The sequence below is a fragment of the Dermacentor albipictus genome, chromosome 3 (assembly GCF_038994185.2).
Source record: "Dermacentor albipictus isolate Rhodes 1998 colony chromosome 3, USDA_Dalb.pri_finalv2, whole genome shotgun sequence".
NCBI classification, from domain to species: domain Eukaryota; kingdom Metazoa; phylum Arthropoda; class Arachnida; order Ixodida; family Ixodidae; genus Dermacentor; species Dermacentor albipictus.
Window position 1 is genome coordinate 57,426,008 of NC_091823.1, and position 19,586 is coordinate 57,445,593.

Genomic DNA, 19,586 nt, shown 5'->3' on the forward strand with positions numbered 1-19,586 from the left:
TTCGTGTGGTCCGCGTCGTAAAGGTGACAGTAGAGACTGCAGTGCCGCCTTCGAATCGCAGAATATTGTCCATTTATGTGGTGGTTCAGCACCAATTTGATCAAGGGCAGTAAAGAGCGCTGCGAGCTCTGCTGCCGTCGATGTTGTCGCGTGGGTCGTCTTAAATTTAATTGTTGTAGCTTTCGCTGGTATGACGATTGCCGCCGCGGAGCTACTTGGAAGGACAGATCCATCAGTGTAAATATGCGTAGAATCACGGTAGTTCTCGTACAAATGTAGTAGCGTGAGCTGTCTAAGGGCTGGCGATGATAGATCAGCTTTTTTCGAGATACCAGGTATTGTGAGGTTGATTTCTGGCTGAGCGAGGCACCATGGAGGAATCGAAGGTCTCGCAGCCGGGGTGAAACAAGCTGGCAATGATTCATCATATGCCGTTATCGTCCGGCTGAAAGATGTGTGTGGTCTGTCCGCTGTTAGGGAGGCCAAGTGGTGACGAGGAGTCCTGGTCAGATGCCTTATATGGGTCCTGAGTACTTCAATTTCAATGTGGGTCCTGACAAGGTGATCTCCAGCGATTGCTATCGTAGCCACTGTTGAAGCACTCTTAGGCAGGCCTAGACAGATCCGGAGCACTTGACCCTGAAGACTTTGTATTGTGCGTAGATTTGTTTTACCTGTGTTGATCATTGCTGGCAAGCTGTATCGCAGAAATCCTAGGAAAAGCACCCTGTACAGTTGCAACATCGCACTTGGCGACATTCCCCAGGTATTGCCAGCGAAAAACTTGAGGAGGTGACAGATGCCTGTCAACCGTTTTTTCATGTATGATACGTGTGGGCTCCATGACAAGCCCCTGTCAATTATGACACCTAGGAACTTATACGATCGGACCCATCGTATTATTTGGCCATTTATCATTACACTGTAGTTGGCCATGGGTTTGCGCGTAAATGGCACTAGTGCGCATTTCTCTGAGGAAATTTCCAGGCCTCGATTACGAAGGTAGAGAACAGTTTGTGTGGCGGCTCTCTGAATTCTCGCTCGCAACTGTAGGCGTGTTACTGCCGACGTCCATATGCAGATGTCATCGGCGTACATTGATAGCCTGACTGTAGTTGGCACGTGCTCAAGGAGAGCAATTAGAGTTAGATTAAATAACACAGGGCTAAGTACACCGCCCTGGGGGACGCCGCGGTAGCTGTAATGTAGAGAAGTATGGCCTTCTTCGGTGCTTACAAAAAAGGATCGCATGAATAAATAACTCCGTATCCATTTAAACATCCGACCACCTACTCCTACCTCTGCGAGAGCAGAGAGGACGGCTTCATGCGTAACGTTGTCATACGCCCCTTTAACGTCGAGGAATAAAGAAGCGCAGAGACGCTTACGGCATTTCTCATGTTGAACGTAGGTGACCAGGTCGACGACGTTATCGATCGATGATCGACCGCGTCGGAAGCCCGCCATGGCATCTGGGTAGGTGTTGTGGTATTCCAAGTACCACTCCAGGCGTCCTAGGACCATCCTCTCCATTACTTTGCCCACGCAGCTCGCTAACGCGATCGGGCGATATGATGAGAGTTCCAACGGCGACTTGCCAGGCTTCAGCAGTGGAACAAGGCGACTTGTCTTCCAGGTTGTTGGTAGTGTGCCATCTGTCCAAGATTCATTGTACACCTCAAGGAGAAGTCCTCTCGCTCGCTGCCCCAGGTGACACAGAGCTCGGTAGGAAATTCCGTCAGGTCCTGGCACTGATGTGCGGCTACACAAAGCTAATGCTGCCTTAAGTTCGTGGATTGAGAATGGTAGATCCATCCGGTGATCACGTGGTGGCGGACAGTTACTCGAAGGCGATCGAATGTTGGTAGCCGTGAGTTGGCCGGATAATCTGGCGCAGAAATCCTCTGCCACGTCAATCTCCGATCTCTTTTGAGAGAGGGCAAGCGCCTTGAATGGGAATCGCTGTACGGGGAGTGTCCGGAGACCGCGCACCGTTCTCCATAGTTGCGATAAAGGCTTGCGGGGATCTAGCGACTCACAGAAGGCATTCCAACGTTGCGATTCGCGCTTGTCTAACCGGCGCTGTATCTTCTTTTGCGTGCGCCTGGCGGTCCGTAAATCGTCCACTGTTTTCGTACGTCGGTATCTTCGTTCAGCACGTCGTCGGATTGCTCGAAGTCGTTCTAGTTCCACATCAAATTCGTTCAGTTTCGAAGAGCATGTGAGAGTGCGCATAGTGTCTTGCACCGCGCTCTTGATTGCTTCTTCCAAGTCGAAAGATGGCTTGGCGACGCAGCGTTCTTCCATAATAGACTGAAATTTAGGCCAGTCCACTCTTTGGATCGTATCCCTATTTTGGAAGGGGACAATCCTCTGATCTTGATGTACGTGGGAATGTGGTCGCTTCCGTGCGTCTCTATGTCCGCAAACCACCCTGCACGTCTGACAAGGCTTCGTGAGACGAAAGCCAAGTCAAGACAGCTGCTGTAGGTGGAGCCACGTAGGAAGGTAGGACTTCCATCATTCAGCAGCCAAAGTTCATTACTGGAGGCGAAAGATACCAGAGCTCTGCCTCTTGCGTTGATCATCGGACTTCCCCAGATTGTATGGTGGGCGTTGAAATCTCCAATGATGACCCAGGGATTGGAGGTTGAAGAAAGGATGTCTTGGAGTCTTTTGTAATCAAATCGACTTGACGGAGATAGGTAGGCGCCCACAAAAGTAAACGCCAAATTCTTTTTTCTTACGTTTAGGCATATATATTGATTATAGTCATTAGGTGGTACAGGCTGATGAGTGTAGGTGAGGTCACGGCGAATACACACCAAAACCTTACTGTTTTCATAAATAGTTGACGACATAAATAATTCATATCCAGAAAGCCGGATTGTGTTCGATAAGTTCGGCTCGCAAATGACGATAATGGGAAACATATTGGCGTACACGAAGCGACGGAAATCCGAAAGGCGCGCTCTGAGTCCGCGCGCCTTCCACTGAAAAATAGCTGCTTGTCGGACCTCTTCCCTAAAAGACCGTGGCTGTGGAGCCATGGTCTACTCAAGGGTTGCAAGCACCGGACTCAGAGCGTCCAGTACTTGAAGCGCACTTCTGGCAGACGGTGTGTGCATGTTGCTTAGCAACACGCGAATGGCATTCATTAAAGGACTAATAAGTGCTATCACTTGCTCATCTGTTTTCCGCGACTCCTCGGATATAGCACCTTGCTGTACTGGGGGCGGCTTCTTCTGCGGCTCTTCTGGCGGTCGTGTACATGGAAGTGGCGACCATTCCTTTGTGGAGAGAGATCTGGCAGTTTTCTCCCTTCCAACGCCGGTGTTCGGAGGGCTGGAAACTTCCACTGGTGATGTGGCTTGACGAGTTGACTGTTCCTGAAAACTTGATGTTTTACGTCGTAGAGACGTTCGACGGTGACGTCGTCTTCGCCGTACTTTCACAGCAGCTTCTTTGTGGGTAGACTTGTCTCTCACCATTTGTTTAAGAATGGTGATCTCTTTCTTGATCTGGGGACAGTCTTTGGAAGAGGCGCAGTGATCACCCTGACAGTTAGGACACTTCAACTTGATTGCGCTGCAGTTGTCTTCTGAGTGGGGTTCGGCACATCGAGGGCACACGGCCGAATTTCTGCAGACTCCCTTCACATGACCAATCTTCTGACAATTGTAGCATTGCATTGGTCTTGGAATAAATGGTCGAACCTGGTGGCGAAAGTGGCCGACCTTCACGTAGGGCGGAAGGCAGTCGCCTTTGAACGTTAGTCTCACACAACGTGTGTTGCCGAGGCGACAAACATGCACAATGACGTTATGTTCACTTGCTGGTTTTATAAGAACTGGGCGGTCTGCATTAGGAATTTCATTGTCAATGTCATAGATTACTCCTGTAATTGTGGCACCATTCGTTGGCATGATGGATCGGACCTTGATGTTTCCCAGCTGCGTTACATGTTGGAGTAGGGTCAGCGCGCTCGGGTTCATCACATCGATAGCCAGGATGTTTCGCCTTGTGTTTATCCTCACATCCTTGATCTCGTTTGGCACAGTGTTTTCGAGATACACGGAGAGTGCTTGCCTGTTGAGGACGCGCAGGTTGTCGGTAGCGTTCTGTGGCACAAACAGGATGGAGTGAGGCCATCGCTGAGGCGCTGTTTTCACAGTGTTCGAGCTGGACGCCGAAGATGAGTTGATAATTCTTCGTTTGGCCTTGCGGTACTGTACAAGTCGAAAGCCGTCTTCCGATGACTCGTCACCTGATGCGGAGTACATCTCTGTGTCCTCGCTACCACTCGATGTATTTCCTCGCTTCCTCGAACTGATGTCCGTGGGTGAACGGGAACCGGGACGATCCTCGGGGTGTTGCACATCCATCACCGCGATGGAGGGGGCGGTAGACCCCACAGGTGCAGTGAGAAGTCCAGAAAAGCACAGAGACGGGCGAGATGTGTTCCGCAAGAGAAGCACTTCGTCTTCCTTCCAATCTATAAATATCATCTATCTATAAATACCATCTATAAATATCATTAGATAGTATTGGGCTTAAGACGCTGTTGAGCGGCACGTTCTTTTTCAGGTCAAATTGTGTACTATAGTCCTTGGTTCAACGAAAACTCGTAAGGCGAGCGATATAATGTCAAAATAAAACGGGCCATCACCTAACGTTTAAAAGGAAATACTATTTTAAACCTTCGGCAAGCACCTGTTTTATTTTGACAAATTGTGTACTCTAACCATCTCTTGCCACGCTCACGATATGGTGATCGGAAATAAAATCAGAAATCTAGCAGAAAACTGAGAGTCTTTTACTCCGAGACTGTGAAGGCTATGCAAAGCGTGCGCCCAGATGTTTGTTTCTGGGGCTCAAAACTGTGAAATTGCGCCAATGTTATAAATATTAGGTAGTATTCATTACGCACTAACACAATATTCTAACATTGAAGTTTTTTTACCACGCGTTAAGTGCCTGTAGGAGGGCTTTAATTTGCGGTTTCATTTATGAGCAACATTCACTTTTCCTCTTCTCGCATTGCCTTTCTAAACCCGTATCGAGTAAAAATCGTCGTAAAATTGACATGGTCGGATTTGTTTTGTTTCCTTCTTTGGATATTACGGCCTCGACCTGCATATAGGATATTAGACAAACTGTAGTGTAAATAAACTGGCCACTTGGTGCATACCAGGGCTTCCCGGGCTCAGCATTATTCTCATCACTATATTGGAACAAACTATTTCGCTTATAGACTCGACTTAAAGTAGATGTGGGCAATAAATCACTGAAAGGTGCGCAGGATTTCAGAGGTCAAGCTCTGTATTCATTACATTCTTTTTATCTCCCTCCTAGACATTCTTCCATGGCAATCTAGCCTACAGTGGAGTAGCGTACCAGGCCTGTTGCTAGGCTAACCTCTACAGATAAAATCAAACACTTCCCTTTCTGGCAACACAGTGTTCCTCATAGCGAGCCGAAATTGCAGTAAGCTGGCTTTTCTTGTTCTTCACGCTGGATAGCCCCTGGGCTGATTTTAATGAAATTTATTGCATTTGAGAGAGAAACGTAAATTAAAACGTTCACAGCGTAATTTCTATTTAGGGCCTGAATTTTGGGGAAAAATATTTCAGAAGTTCAACTAAGTAGAAGCATGAAGTCTACAACTTAATAACTCTGCATAAAAACAGGTATCGCAGTTCTGTAGGCGGCATCCGTTAAATTATTAAAAGCGATATAGTTTGATATGTCATTTTATATCTTACATGAATTGGCTATGTTGTTTACAAGGGTTCTGTAAAAGCTGTATTTCTATAAAAACGAAGTTTTCTATATTCATGTATAACACCAATTTGGTTGGCTTTATATGTACTATTAGATTCAATCCACAAAATTGTGATATCATTCTTGATTGCTGAGTTACAGAGCTGTAAACTTTATAGTTTCGCTTTCTGAAAGTTTTCGTTTTTTGCAAATGTTTAATAGAACATTGGTGACCTAAATCGAAAATTTGGGAGGAGCAGTCGCTAGATGTTAAATCTTTATTTTAAATGCTAGAAACTTGCTGAGAAAAACGAATTCTTCTTTTACATGTATTTAAATAGGAGCACCCTAGATAAAGCTTCCTCTTAAGTGACTGCACCTCGATTACGGTGTCAATGTTCATTCAGCTACTTCGAGCTAAGCAACGCTGTATATCATTCACACATTTCGTTTCTTTTCTTTTTTTTCGTCGACAGATGTGAACTGCCTACTTGCCAGCGAAAGGAACCACAGCGTCAACAAGCGTAAGGCGGGTGCGGCAGTTTTGTTAACTTTTTCTCTGATTATCTGTTTCGTTCTTCTTTCACTCTAGTGACAAAGTGAAGTGCTAAAAGCTTTATGACATCGTTCTTTAGCGCGCTAGTTCTGGCCATATTAATAACTAAAACGCATCGCAAAAACATTAGACTAAGTGTCACGAATTTTTTTTTTTTTTTTGTAGCTGGGACAAGGGAGTCCGTGGTTCAGCACTAGTCTCAAGGCTTTATTGCGACCATCAGTCTCAGTTGGACTGTGGGTTAAAGTAAATGCAGGCAATATTCTCTGAAATGTCTGTGGCATGTGAGAGGTCACTATGTGTATTTGTTTCATTTGAACGCCGATGACCATAATAAATCTGTCTTGAGAAACAAAGCCGTTCTTTTATACCCTATACCATCTGTCATTAGATTTATCAAAGCGCCTGCTTTGTATTGCACTTTTAGGCTCAATTTAAGAACGGGAGCTGCTGTCCTGTAAAAAAAACAAATCGTATATCAAGTCGAAGGGCTAGCGAGACGCCTCTTAAAGAAAGTAAGGGCAATGCGCAGAACAGTTGAATCGCACGACACAAGCAATCTTCTCGCTTTTACTCTTCCTCTCGTGAGAAAGAAAAAAAACATCTGTTTGGGTGCCGCGCATCGACATTGTCCGCACGGCCTTTTAGTGAGTGCGGCAGATGCGCGAGACATTATTAGAAGCACATAGAAAATTATACCTCAGTGTTTTACAATGACGAAGGGGGAAACAATTCCACTGTACTATTCTAAGAACTGACACCTTGCTGCGTGAGTCTCTTTCAACAATCTTCCTGCAAATGAATGATAATTACTTGACTTTGTTGATTACGGCGACTATTCTGTGCGGAGATTGTCAAAGCAAGCATTACCACTTATGCGCATATGTAGGATGAGTTGTTTAAAACATTGAACGAGGAATTGAGAATGTAGAGCGCTGTCTTGCGGGATTATACAACATTAGAAAGATATTACAGACGATGATTGAGAAAAGCAGCGAGAATTCTTCAGTTAACTAATAAAGGCTGATTACAACGACGACGACGACGACTTCGGACACAACTTCTAATAAGGAGCGTAAATCAGCTACTCATGTCCTGTCTTGCCACAGCTCTCTATTCTGCACCCCTTTATGTCTTGTTCACAGTGCCCTGTTTATTTCGTTTTGTTTTACTGTCTTTTGCAGTGTTTGCCATTCAGTTTCCTCCATGCATGCTTCAATTTGTCTAGCTAGCGATGCAAGAGTGGCTAATTCACGGTGACAAAAGGCAGGCGCATAATCAATTTTTGAAACGTATGATAAGCAAAACTCAGGACAATACTAAATGCCCAGAAATGCGGAGGAAGTCATATTCTCCTGTTAGAGTCTGTCTTCAGCGCACTTATGGGTTATACATATTAATATAAGAAAATTTAATATAATAAGCTCTAACGTCGAAAGCTGCTGCATAGTTGCTTGCACAGTGTACAAAAATCTCAATGCTTTTAAGGTTGCTTTGAATCTTGAGACGCGCGAGCCGTGAATTTCGTTCGCATACGGTAATATTTGAAGTCGTCCACATGCCCAAGGCCACTAGCAAGATAATGTTGATACTTTACCGGGGAACAGGAGAGCTCTATTCGAACTAATTGAGATAGTTGCCATTTTTCACTAGTCACTGCAACCCTAACAGACTGCCTGGTTTCTGTCCCCTCTCGTTATTTGTAAATCATGTTAGCGTTTTCAAATCATCTGGATTAGAAACCTTTTGTTTGAGTTTATTTCGAGCACATCAATTTGGTATTTCATTACTGTTGTTCTGTCTTCAGCATGGACATGCCCTCCTTGGAATTATAATACACCGATTTGCGACGTAATTGTTTTTTTGACAAAATGGAAAAGTTCAGTTGAGAACATTAGTCTATCTTTTTTTTTATCCCTAAGGCGTTTCGTGGCCTTTCAGCAGAGCTGATCATGAGATGGCTTTGGGGCCGAGCATTGAGCTTGCACCCAGCAAAACACAATGCCCTCAATCCCATCAAAGTAATGAAGCCGTTTGTTTCGATTAGCAGCTTTCCTTTGGCGGAAATCGACCGCACCTTTTCACGGCCACACTTATTTCAGCGAAGAGTGTTGTGTGCTTAACCTTTATTATTTTTGCCTGGAAGATTTGTTACTGCATGTTCCTCTACGACGATTGGTTCATGCAAGCATTAGATTAGTAACTCCTGCATTTCACTTACAGCTGCACTCTGCGCGAGTGGAGCTGAGAATATATTAAGCGGTCCAGTGGATCGATCTAATTAAACACACTTTCGAGTGCACGTCCCACTACCGGTCAAATGTGAAATTTCCCGAAGAAGCATAAGAATTAACTGGTAATGCCTCAGCCACATAGCAATATAGAAGGTAATTTTATGCGAAGCATATTACTAGAGCTCAACCCAGCTCCTCAGGCGCGGCGGTGTCCCCTTCAATACCACGTGACACCGTGACGTCATGACAGAGGAGAAACGGGGCTCCAACTCGCGCCGTCGCTCGCGGCGTCGCGGCGGTATATAAGCAGCTGCGCTTGCCTCTGCTAGACACTCACGAGGTGAGATGCCTCCTGGAGACAGAGCTGCTCGTTGGAATAAGAAGCGAAGGTTGCTGCGTGCTACAGAGACTGTTTCTAGGTGGCTTTGCTACGGCGCAGCGACTACGCGCCTCGCATCGGACGCGGTGAGCGTCGAGCAACGCAGCGTTCGGCGCGACAACGAAATGTGCGCCTGAGCAAGCGCCGCACGCCTGAGCCGACGCCGACGACACCGGCTTTACTGCGACACGAGCTCCTTAACGCTGTCGCGTTAAAATAAAGGCTAGTATGCTTCGCATCCTGGGCTTAACCTTAGCTAAGCCACAGCCATTTTTTAATGAGTAAATATCTGTGGAAAGTGTCCCGTGATATTACAGGATGGACTCGAGGATGATTTGATTATATGTTTGCGACCTAATATAGGTGGTGAGTACAGCAGCACATGGAGTATGCCACATGATGGAGAGGGCATGTAGTGGAGAGGGCTTTGCACTTTGCATTAAATTCGATGAACAAGGTTCTTTGAACTTAGACAACTATCCTAATACCTCAGGTGTGTTGCACTGTACCATGGCTGAAGTGGCCCGCTGCTACGGCTAGGAATAAAACCCACGACCTCGTGCCAGGGAAAAGGCCGTAGTCGCTAAACTACCAAGTCAGCTCAGTCGGAAGAAGAAGAACAGAACTTTATTGATAAAAAGAACTTCGTTGCCCCTAAAACGGGGTAACGCCGTGTGGTCGGGCCCCTATTGCAAGGCACCGCTGGCCCTTGCCATCCTTTCTGCCCTCCGGACGAGCTTGAGCTTAAGGTGTTGTGTATAAAATACCTCTGCAATGTGGTCGGTCTTATGCAGAGAAGGCAGGTAGATGTCTTGACGTCAGGTTACAAGAACACAGCAATAAAGTGCGCACAGGGCGCGAAGGGTTTCTAGGTGTTCAATGAGCACAATGCGGCTGTATCCCGCTTTTTGAAGAAACCACTATCTTAGCTAGGCATTCTAATGAATGCACTAGTCTTATCATCGAAGCAGCAGCCATTACCGATGGTGACTCAGTTAGTAAGCCATCAATTGCATTAACAGACAAAGAACTGGTTTTTCTGAGGTTGCACATGCGCTCTCGTTCATCTTAGGTCATGAATTTTGAATGTATACTCATGTGGGGTTGTTGATTTGTAGGAGGCGCTTTTGTCTTGGTGTCCCATTATATATATGCATGTTTCTCATTATAAAAATCAGTTGGAAGTTAGTGCGCTTGTCTTCGTCGTCCTTTTTGTCCCTCGTCTATGTATGCGCTCTAAGTGACGACTGATACAATACACAGTGCAAGCCACCCTAATGTCATCTATTATTCTGAATATGATGTAACAGGTCCAAGTGCAGGCGTTGTCGGTCGGAACCGTAAGTGCAGAGTAACTTTTAAAAACCACAATAGAACGTGTGCATATATGCCGTATCTCGTGATTCAGTCCAGCTAGCGGGAGATGATTGGTTTCAAGGAAACGGACTCGAGCACATCGTGAAGTAATGTCATTCTTGTTTTTTTACGACCAAATCTACCAACGTCAGCAATCAATACGCAGGTACAAGTGCTTGCGATTGTCGCAGCAATCTGTCGTCTCTCTCAGCACTCACACTCCACTCCACGGTTTACCGTTCTCATTTCTATAACCGAGTTACGGGCAATTACGGGCAATGCGAAGAGACGACTGCAAACAATTCCGTCGCTGCCGTCACTGATTACATTCCGTCCGCTCAACGATCTAAGAAGTGACCGTGTCGGCTCACGAACAAACTAGTTTCCTGTAGGTTGTAATGTTGGTCCATGGCGAGTGTCTCGCGTGGTGGCTAAAAGGAGGTTTCACTGTGAGCTCCGCCCTGCGTCCCAAAAAGAAAAATCAAATTTTTAATTTGTGTGGCAAAACTAAGTAACTAATTCTGGGAAAGCAAAAAATGGCCTGCGCAAGTAAAAATTTCATGAGCAGCTGCACCAACTGAAAAGGAGCTTTAACGTCTGTCTATGTCGTCACAAAAGTGCAAGACCTAGTTATCGCATAGAAGTTAAAAGTTGGGGGACGTAAACTGCAATATTATTACTTGTAGCGCACACTAAAAACACGGACGAAGATGAGACACAAAACACGAGCGCTTACTGACGACTAAAAGTTTGTTGCATTCATTCATATAAATAGGAAAACTCACACATGTGTACATCCGCGCAACATGCATTCCCTCGGCCAAAAGCGAAACTAGAAATGCTAGCGCTAAAGCAAGAAGTCGAATAATTTTAACGATTATATGCTTCTAAAAACATATTTCCTTGTTACGTTGTGCGTTGTGTTGTGTCTGGCCTATTAGTGGACTTCTTGCTTTAGCGTTTGCCTTTTCTTCTTTCGCTCTTGGTTGAGGGAATGTATGGTGCGAGGAATGTATGTGTGAGTTTTCCTATTTATACGGCTGTTTGAATGCCAGAAACGTTTATTCGTGAGTCAGCGCTCGTGTTTTTAGCGTATGCTCTAATTATAATGCAGATGTACCGACTCGCCCGGATAGGACGTAAACATGGCACACAAACACTCCAGAAAAATGAGCTCATAACAGGGTCTGTATTTTCGCGATTGAAGACGCAGATGTGCTAAGCGGACTTCAAGTCCTGCGGTCTCCAGTTTCATTGTACTGACAGAGGAAAGATATACACAAAAAAAGACGGATGATAGGCTGCATTACAGGAGGCCAAACAACTCAGAGTGGTGCACCCTTGGAGGAACAGCTGTCGTCTAGCGAAAGCTCGGCGGCAGTCACTGAAGTGGACCACTCCTCGTCGGAGCACAGTGCGTTGTAATAGTAGTGCACGTCGGGATCGTCAACAGCTGTCTTCCTCGCTAGCCACAGCGCATGAATCCATGATGCCACCTTGTTGATGCATGCAAGGACCACGGCGTAGGCGCTTCGCCTTCCACTCTGATTGAACGCCCAACGTGACCGGAGCTGATTGTGTATGCGAGGGAAGATCCGTAGCAGTCCGCTGCTCGTGGAGCCCACCAGGGCTGACTCGCCGAGCGGTGCACCCTTCTTGGGAGGCGGCTCATCTCGGCTCATCTGCTCGCCTTGTTGGAGCATGGCTGGAAACGAAGGTCCGCCTAACGGCTCCGCATATTTCACGTCCGGTGACCTGTTGCCCATGTGCAATCGACAATGGGTAGCACTTGCCAGGATGGCCCAGCAGTGGCAACCAGAGACTGCCGGCGACGATGTAGACGTAGACCCTTGTGGTCTACCTAAGGCGCCTGATGATGATTAGAATGACCTTAGGATCTGTGGCGCATACCCACAGTGAGCGATCGGCCAGGAATGGAGTGGTGAGATGAAAATGAATACAAAGTATTTTTGAATGAAACCTAAAATTTTTCATACAAAGACGTAAAGAAAAGTGGCGGCTTATCCGTTCTTTGGAGATTTTTGCGACGTTATTTGAAATAGGAACATTTCTTATTATAGGTATGTGAATAATGATGATATGTTTTCCATGTAATCATTACACGATGAGGATTTTGATTACTATAATGTTAAACGTAAAAAAACACAGACTGAGTTGTGATATCTACAAGTGCAGATTGTTTATTGAAGAGTTTGATGAAGCCCATGAAATGGCAGAACTCCTCCCTCGACTATTTCGCTAAAATGCGGCACACACGCAGTGACATATACCCAGTGACCCAGTGTCACATTCCAAGATGCATGCACTCAACGTCCCAAGTTGTCTATTCCCAAAGGCACTCACTTTTGTGAGGAGGCCCGTCATAATAGTTTTTGCACTGTTGTGAGGCCCCCTCACTATAGCCAATTCAGGGGGCTAAAGTGAGGAGGCTCCCTTTTTATTCCATCGCAGGTTATGCGCGCAAACTTTCGCGAGTCAGTGATTAGGGCCCACCTCATTGAAGCGCACGGTAGCAACGTAACAATGCGTCATTATTTATTGGTCTGCGGCACTATTTGTTAGTCTGCCCTACGCCTGGGGTACACAACTGGTCGCTTCTCTCCCCTTGGCAGTAGCCCTCCCTTTCAGGCCTGGTGGTGAAGTATAGGGCAACAGAACAAATACTGCAGAAGTCAAAAGAAGAAAATAATAACGCGGCAACGCAAAAAAAACGTCGAGGTCACTATTCAAACCCTAGGACCCCACGATTGATTCCAGATCTATTGTACGGCATCACGAAACAAGACAGAGAGGTCCTCTGTTACGCAGGTTCTGCATGCGCTGCTTTGACCTCATCACCATGTTGTCAAGGCTGTAGTGAAAGGACCCTCACTACACTCGGTTCCATTCCCAAATTGTACATTCGGGCAGATACCCAGTGACGCAAGCTCGGATGAAAGAGGTTATAGACATTTACAGTGAAAATTGCGTAGAGTGTACTAAAATGCTAATTGCGTTGTTAATGTAAATAGGTGCCGAGCAAGCAAACAGCGGTGCGGTGCTTGTAAATGTATGAAAAGATATACCTGGATCATTCTTTCGCAGTATGAAAAAAATTGCCTTTAGATTAGTATCTAAGTTTCACAACTTCCATAGTAAATATGAATATCACAGTGAAATTTCTCACACACACGACAGACAGTTGGATTCGTACAAAGCCGCAGTAGCAAGGAAGCATGGTTTCCTGCAAATACTTGCTGAGCCTAACTGTTCTAGAACTTTTTGTTGAGTAAAAGCGTTCCGGTTGCTCGAATGAGATTGATTATGTTGGGGAAAGATACTGCATGACTCTCTATTGCACGCACACACGCACACACACACATAGACACACAAACATATACAGATATATATATATATATATATATATATATATATATATATATATATATATATATATATATATATATATATATATATATATATATATATATATAATCGGAAATGCGCCAGAACTTTATTGAAGTGTCCTGAGAAAATTATCCCTAATCAAGTCGGTAGGCTCGCCCACGACGGGACAGGAAGGTGGTGACTATATGCGATGATGTCGCGGGCCCTTTGGACAGCCTGTAGTTGGTGCGTGAATTTCGAGTTCTTTAGCAAGGCGTCGCACTTGGACCTGTATTGAAGTTCGAAGCCCGCGTTGTATGCGCACAGCTACAGCATGTGGTCGAAGGAGCAGCATGGCTGACCGCATTTAGAGCGCGTCTGCGGGAAGTTGGGGTCTCTCCTACTAAGCGCTCTGGGGGTGAGATATGATCTCGTATGTAATAGCCTGAAAGTAACGGCCTTAGTCTTGTTCAGTTTCGGGCTGGGGGTGGGGGGAGAGGGAATTTCCTCCTGCTTTGTCTGTAATGCGACGTAATTTCGTGATAGATGGTAAGAGGATCTTTGAAAGCAAAATCCTGTGGGAGAGCCGGACGGTTATCTCGGCGCGGTTCGTGAATTCACGCACCAGGCAGCTGGCCCGCTCGTTAGGGTTCCAACTCGCTTAGTTAGTTATATCATCGTTCATGTGGGCTGTGAACCACGCTGTGCTATGACCTCCAGTTTCTTTCCACGTAGTAATACGAAATGATCTGTTCACAATGCCGGCTGCGTGCTTAGAAACCAGAACGGACGAAACAGCCATAACCGCCGTGTGCGAGTCGGAGAAAATGGTCGTCGGGCCTTTTGCGGCTTGAAGAGCCAAGGCTATTGTAGTTTCCTCCACCTCGTTCGCGTCTTTAGTGTAGATTGACGCTACGCTGATAAGTGCTCCGCGCGTGTCAATGACCGAAATGGCAAACCTGTCTTGGCTGCCGTATTTGGCGGCGTCGACAAACAACGCTTCTGCCCCGTAAGAATCGATTCGTTGAAGGATGATTCCAGCATTTGCTCTTCTGCGACCTTCGTTATATATCGGGTGGATGCTCTTTGGTACGGGCTCTTTCTTTATATCATACGTGCATGAACTTCTTGCTTTATCTGAATCACATCCTCTTTTTGCATAAGGCCATGTAGAGGCTTCATATTGTGCCATCCGCCATTTAATAATAGAAAATATTTTTGTAACAGCCGATTTTGAGCGGTCCTACATATTGGACACTAGGCAAATGCACTCTTTAAGGGAGTGCATTTAACTGATATAATTTGAAACAATTATTAAGGATTCTGATGTCACATTTCTCACAAGGCACGCTAGTTTTCTCATGACAGAGAGAACAAATTATTTATTTGACTTGCAAAATCACAATGCGGTAGAATCGGTCAAATCAACTCTCTGTTTTGAGCAAACATTGTTGACTCTTCGCATGCTGTGCTTATATATATCAGCCTTTTTGTATATGGCTGTTATACAACTTTTAGTCTCGAACAGGTCAACTTAATCACTTCTTATCGTCTAGTGCTCGAACGCATTGTTGGCAAATGCATGAGAAGGTATAAAATTAGTGAAGAATATTGCTTCTTGCCCACACAAAAGTGTAGTATACTGCAATGTTTTAGTGACGTTTCTCCCCTTCAGTCGCGTTAGAATTATATGAGGGGAATATAAAGAACCTTTGAGTCTTCACCATGACATTTGATTTGTTTTCTATGCAGTGTCGAAACACCAAGTGCATGGCCTCCACACCGTGAGCGCTGGACGCGGCTGAAAATATACTGTAGCACTTGCAGCGATACACGATTACCTCGGAATAGGTTCTCAAAATCTGGTGACCATAACTTCAAAATTATTTCAATGAAACGTTATTAATACTGTTATGGTGCATTTTGACAGGACCGTGCGGGCAACAAGGAGACGAAGATGAAGGAATAGACTGTGTCCTGGAGCTTCGAAAAGCTAATCGCCTGTGAGATTAGATTTTCCACATGTAAATAGTTAAATACATTTGCGCATCGGATTCCTCTCCATAACAATATTTTTTTGAGTCTAGGTAGGGCACTTCGGAAACAGAGCTCCCGAAAGCTCTTCATTCTATTGCGTGTGCCGTTTAAGCACCGATTATCTTGCTCTGCATTGTAGCTGGTGTTTTATACAGGACAGGTCATCACTTAATCTACGAATTTTTTTTTCTAAATGTATCTATTCGAGTCAGGTTCTCCTTTTTGTGAATTAGTTTGCCACTGGACTAAGCGCTAGGAAAACTCTTTGAGGTGATGCTTGCGCTCCTTTCTGCAAAAACGTTTGACATATTGCTGGTTGCTTGTAATGCCTTTGTCATCATTACTGCATTGCAAAGCTGTGCCTACTGCTGCAGTCATAAACGTGGTTTGCAGCAGTAAGTTCAACCCCGTGGCGTATTCGTAGCTGCTTTCTTTGTCGGTTACTGCCGCTGCATGATTTCCACGTTAAATACTAATGCACAGTGCTTTGGGCCCTTCATAAAGAGTGTCAATGTGGTTCAATTTTTCGTTTAACCTTTGTAGAGCTTTGTTTGCGAAAGCCTGATCAAGGAGTCTCTTCTTTCATAACAACAAGGAAAGGAACTGTTTATGAGCAGACCTATTCGTGATTACGTTAGTCGTTCTTGGATAGGGCGCGCGGCACACCCATTACCACAGACTCTTGGAATGACATTCAAAGCTGCCTAGTATCCTGCATGTAGGATGCTGCGGTTCCAAACGTTGTAGGGGACGAAGTTTAGCTACCAAGTGTAGATATTGAGTCATAGTTGCAATTTGTCCTTTACAAAGAGGTAACCACAATCTCGGCACCATCGAAATATATTTGAATTAATTTAGGTCATTTTTCCTCGTGCAAGATGGCGCCCTTCGCGAAGTCTTGAAATCCATAATATTGCAGGCGTCGTTAAGCGGAAACGTTTACATGCATACTTAAAAATGTTTACACAGACAAACGCTGTGGCCTCATGGATAAAGTGACTGGGAACCTCAAGGTATTATATAAGAAATGTGAAGACTCACTGCGAACGAATATAATACATTACTACTAGGGATATATAAGTTAATGGCAGATTGGACATACATCAGCCTTTAGAGAAGCACAGTCAAGTGGCGTAAGACGTTGAACTTCGGCTCCCTTTATAGATTTTAACCTCAACGCAATTAGAGTACAAATAACGGACCCAACTGTTGTAAAGGTCAATGGGTTTATCACACCCGTCACATCCTTCCCCCGATTTCATGTCATCCACTCTGAAAAACAAATACGCAGAATCTCACCTTTTCTTGTTTAAAAATCTCTAACTGAGGCAACTGGGCCAGGCTGTAAAGCATCAAAGATGGCTAGCGAGGATCTTCTTTTGGAACTCCACGATAAAAGCAAAACGAGAAACTGCATAATCTAGTATCCTTTGGAAATGTCCCAGTGATAGTGACCCCGCACCGCACGATGAACGCCACACGTGGTGTTGTTTTCGGTAATGACCTGATGGAGTTCACAGAAGTTTAATTATTAGAAGGCTGGAACGAGAAACTGGAACGAGAAATATGCCAAGGTGCGGCGGAAAAGAGACCAAAACAAAGCATTTAATACTCTGGTTCAAGTGTGCTTTCTGAGGGCATTGAAACAGGGTATGTTAAAATCCGGGTCAGACCATATGTCCCAAACCCTCTGCGATGTTTCAAATGACACTGATTTGGCCACAGTTCATAGAACTGCCAAGGTCGCCTAACTTGTGCTAATGAAATGCTCATGATCATTCTTCCGAATCGTCTGAACACTCCCTCCATTGTGTGAACTGTGATGGCGAGCACGCCGCGTATACGCGGCAATGCACATCACGGAAAAAAAAGAAATTGTCACTATTAAAATTAAGAAGAAGCTTTAGCTCGGGTGCTAACCACTGCACCAAATTTGACGAGGTTTGTTGCAGTTAAATGAAAAACATAAAATCTAGTGACTGCTAATTTTTAATTTCTGACTCAGGTCGTTAATTTCTTTTTAAAAATTTCCAAAAATCGAAAATGTTCAGAAAACGATACTACCAAGTTTGCAACTCTATAACTTAGCAAGGAAAAATGATATCACAATCCCGGCAAATCAGTCTGCTAGTACATCTAAAGCAAACAAAATTGATATGTTGTAAGAACGTTCTAAGCAATCTAAGAACATTCATTAATACGGAAATACAGCTTGTGCAGAACCCTTGTACACAACGTAACAAATTCACGTAAGATGTAAATTGACATATTGAATTTGTCCGCTTTGAGTGATCTGATGGATGTCGATTGCAGAACCGCGATATCTGTTCTTGATGCAGAACAATTAATTTATGAACTTCGTGTGTCTGCTTTTTAGAGCGCAGCTCTTTGGCGTCCGTTCCTGGGTTTCGCGTCGTCGTCGGCGTCGTCGTCGTCGTCGTCGTCGTCGGCGTCGGCGTTGTCGGCGTTGTCGTCGGCCTCGTAACCAGCTCGCCTCCGCCGCCGCGCTCCGCCGCCGCGCATGCGCCGCTGCTCCGCCGCCGCGCATGCGCGCTGTCGGCTCTCCGGGCGAGGGAGGATGATGGAAGGGAGGAGGAGAGACTGTGGAGGAGGGCTGGCTACACAAATGGCTCTTTGGCGTCCGTTCCTGGGTTTCGCGTTGTCGTCGGCCTCATAACCAGCTCCGCCCCCCTTTCATCCCCCCAGCGCTAGCAGCGACCGACTGATACCGCTTTCGTGAGTCCGCTACCGCACTCACGAAAGACGTCGTGCACTTCCTGCAACTCGCATTAACCGTCCATCGATCCACACTGATGTTAGTAGTGGGGGACTTTAATGTTGACATAAAGACAAACAGCAATTTCCTAACACTTATGCGGGAGAACATCCCGTTCCTCTCGCTCGTAACGCGTCCCACGGCTGTGACAACCTCGCGAGGCACTTGTATAGATCTCGTCTTTGAGAATCAAGCATTGGTGTACCAAGTCGAACATATATCAGTCTATTTCTCCGACCACAAAGCTTCCTTCATGACTGTCAAGAACTGTTAATGGAGTCTTTGTTAAAGGAATACGTGTGAAAAATAAAAAAAAATTCTGTGATAGCGCATACATGTGTTGCTCGATTTCTTTGCCTCAATCTATCGAAAAGGTGAAACAGCTTATTTGCTGCGCTCAAATTTCGCATTAGGAAGTAGCGTAATCGTCGGTAATTTTTTGAACTTGCAATATTTTAAAAATTCTTTTAACAAAACTCACGCCCTAAATCAAACTTCCGCTTCCAACAGTCTCTAGAATTTACCTTTCTGTCTCAGATGCAACAAATTTCATTAAATTCGGTCCAGGGGTTATCTCAGAAAAGAGTTTCTGCGTTTTACATGTATATTAATGGGCCGCGTCGAAGTTCAGCCCGAGCTAAAGCTTCCTCTTAAAGGAAATATCTGATTCAAAGAAGCACGCTTGTGGGTATCACACCTGCCCATCTGGCGAAGTGTTGCGTCAGGGGACAGCGCCACAGCGGCTTCCGGTGGCTGTCTGGTCCAAACCCAGTGAGCTGGCGGTAACGCCATCTTCCACCTTGGCAATTGCAGCCGGCACTGCTTCGCTGTCCCATAAGAAGGGGCATCGACCTCCGTGCCGGTGGCTTCAAGGATCTCGTCCCACGAGACCAGGCCTTCACCGCGAATAAACTGCTTGTAAGAGCGGATGTCTAGCGCCCCGCAGGAGGCGATGGACACATCTCCCAGCCATACGGCGCCCCCAGGGCCTAAGGAGCGGCGAGAATCTGTCGACCATTTCAAAAAAGAGAAACATTGCATTACGGGGCCTGTAAAGGCTTCAGTAAGATAAATTTCTTTTGTTAAACACACAACACA

At 45.4% G+C, this 19,586-nt stretch overlaps 1 long non-coding RNA gene across 3 annotated transcripts in view; it reads left to right on the forward strand.

Annotated features, from left to right (window-relative positions):
- The window catches only part of LOC135898686 (uncharacterized), a 261,099-nt gene that overhangs the window by 90,972 nt on the left and 150,541 nt on the right, over positions 1 to 19,586 (forward strand). For all 3 annotated transcript variants that reach the window (XR_010563393.2, XR_010563392.2, XR_011512745.1), the window contains 2 exons: positions 5,356 to 5,487; positions 6,240 to 6,296. This is a non-coding gene — a long non-coding RNA (uncharacterized lncRNA). The remainder of the gene's footprint in view (positions 1 to 5,355; positions 5,488 to 6,239; positions 6,297 to 19,586) is intronic.